The sequence below is a fragment of the Dysidea avara genome, chromosome 7 (assembly GCF_963678975.1).
Source record: "Dysidea avara chromosome 7, odDysAvar1.4, whole genome shotgun sequence".
Lineage (NCBI taxonomy): Eukaryota > Metazoa > Porifera > Demospongiae > Dictyoceratida > Dysideidae > Dysidea > Dysidea avara.
Window position 1 is genome coordinate 15,516,217 of NC_089278.1, and position 2,599 is coordinate 15,518,815.

At 38.1% G+C, this 2,599-nt stretch overlaps 1 long non-coding RNA gene across 6 annotated transcripts; it reads right to left on the reverse strand.

Moving 5' to 3' along the window:
- Nucleotides 1-217: 217 nt before the first annotated feature.
- Nucleotides 218-2,397, reverse strand: LOC136260755 (uncharacterized). Of its 6 annotated transcripts, none has more exons than XR_010703652.1 (7): nt 2,299-2,397; nt 2,040-2,208; nt 1,792-1,874; nt 1,695-1,745; nt 823-882; nt 399-469; nt 218-345 (listed from the first exon to the last, which is right to left on the reverse strand). It is a non-coding gene; the product is annotated as an uncharacterized lncRNA (long non-coding RNA). The 6 variants fall into 6 exon arrangements; XR_010703651.1 differs by having other exon boundaries at nt 2,265-2,391; XR_010703653.1 differs by having other exon boundaries at nt 2,040-2,225; nt 2,299-2,313.
- Between the last annotated feature and the right edge of the window lie 202 nt (nt 2,398-2,599).

The following is a 2,599-nucleotide window of genomic DNA, read 5'->3' on the forward strand; positions in this document are numbered from 1 at the left end:
CTGTAGTCATAAGGGGCATTTACAGCATGACCAATGTCGTTGTGTTCGACTACAAAAAAATGGCAAACTAACAGTTCCATTGGAACATGGCTTTGTTAACTCATCTGCTTAATAGCATTGCATTTCCTGACTGCTGTATTAGAGTAAATGACTTCTCTATTAGAATATATTTTTAGATTATCCAAGGACGTGCATGTGTGGCTGCTGTACAGCGTCATTTAATTGAAGCAAATGTTAGATTGTTAATTATATATATGGATTTTATGCAAATAAAAAGCAAAAGTTAAAATGTCCGTTTATAACACTGTTACTCATCCCCGTCTGCTTCTTGTATATCCATTTCATCTAAAGATACGCCACTAAAAATATAGTCAATGTTTTAATAATCACATTCTTACCCTGTCCACACTTCATGGTGCCATTAAATATTAGTGGTACTTGTGTTTCTCACGTTCCAAATGGACCACATCTAAAAAGTAGACCAGTTAAATTTAGTTCTAAAACTGTTCCTTAAAGGTGCTTTTTGCCGTGCAAGATATTTCTAGGATCCTCTGTATAAGCTTTTTTGAAGGGAGGGGGGTGCGGCACTATAGGGTGGATCCCTAATAAACAGTACCACTGTACTGTTTGATAATAGAATTAAGCATATCTCTTAGCTAAAGGTTTTGTTGCTTCTCCCCATTTTTTTTTTCTGAAGGATTGACTATTTCCACTAAGAAAGTGTTTAAAGCAAACAATTGCAGACACTATCCTACAAACAATTGCAGGCAGACACTATCCTAGTAAACCTGCTAAACTACTTTACAATACCACTTTATGTACCTGAGCTATAGCTGTAGTGAAGACACACCTGACACTGTCTATTAGCAACACCATCATTCTCTGCATGTATAATAAAATAAATCACCACAGTATGACTGACACTATATGTGGTGTCAAATCGCCACTATAGATACAGTACATTGATAGACACAGCATACACCCCCCTCCCCCAACTCACACACCCCACATAACTACACACGTACATCATCACTAGGAGGTGGTTCACAGTTTTGGATATCAGCCTCATACATCTGAAAAACTTGTAGTATTAACCAGAACTGCCATAACACAACTTAAACCATTGTGCAAATGTTGAGCCCTGGCAAGGCTTATGCTATTTAAAAATCAGTCTGGGGAGGCTCTGGAGTTAAAAAAAAAAAATCTGTATGAGCAGGACATGGCAATATGAGCAATCTCTTCAAACAGTCATCTATAACATAATCTTCAAATTCAAATTTGGAGAGGGAAATTTTGAGGATGAATGTTTTCCCAACACTTCAATAATGTCACTATGTTCCGACAGTTGTACTGAATTGAGGGAAGATTATCGCAGAGGGCTGTCGCTCCACAAAACCAAACTCTTGTTTTCAACCCTTCAAACAATCAAAAGATCAAAAAGGCTATTGGAGTTACACCAGACCCTTTTTTCCAACCCAAATACAAAAGCAAAGCAAGCAAAAAAAAAAAAAAAAACAAAAAAAAAAAAACTGTCTAGCAAGAGATTGGTTTATGATTGATTGAATGATTTATTCCTTGCCAGAGTAGCACACAAAACAGACAACACACATAGCTACCTAACAAGTACACAACTAAAACAACAACATGGACATGGTTAGTTACAAAACAAATACACAACTCTTAAGACATCTTACAAACATGATCAGTAAGTTGCCTCTGTCTTCATAATTTGGCAGACTGGCCCTCTGTCCAAAACACAATTGTTACACGTTAGATGCTGTAACAGCTTACCTGTTATTTGATTTGGCATACACCATAATACGTGTGCCTTTTGTGTGACGACAGACTAGTCGAGTCTCTTCGGAAAGTTGTAGCTACAGTGTACACAGAAATTTTGTTAACTAGCCTAGCTAAGTGCATGTCTTGTGGTACAAGTTTCTTTGGTGGCTCTCAACTAGTCTCCACCATAAAGGTTTAAAGAAACAAACAACAGACAAGCATACAAAACACATCACTACAACAACAGCTTAACTGCTTACTTGTTGAATTGTTGTCATGGTTTAGTCCAATTAACGCGCACCATAATACAAGGTGCAACAATGTGGAATCTCGTTAGTACAGATTTGCACAGGCACGTGAGCCGACTCACGTGACTTTATAAGGTGCGCTCGGCAGCAATCATGACGTCTTACTCCTCAAGCTGGTTGCCTATCATCAGTGAGTTACTAATATATACTATAATTTAGTGTTTCGTATACACTGACTCGTGTTGGTTGATTTTCTCCCTACTGTACTCACCATAATCCTGCACCCATCAGGGTGCATGGTCAAAGGGGGCTCTTGACCCCTCCTCCAAAATGTTTAGTATACCAAGATCGAGATACTCTAATAGAGCAGTCACTCTAATAAAGTAGTCACAGTAGTAGAACAGTGTGTAGTGAGCTATTTAAGGATTTTTATGTACTTTATCAGCTATAAATGCGTAGTTGGTGAGGTGGGCAGCTATTGTCAGCTGGCTGTGATTTTTTTTTTTCCTTTTTTTTTGGTCTCACCTTATCAAACCAGAGACGGTGTAGTGCCTCAGTTCATTTTTTACCCC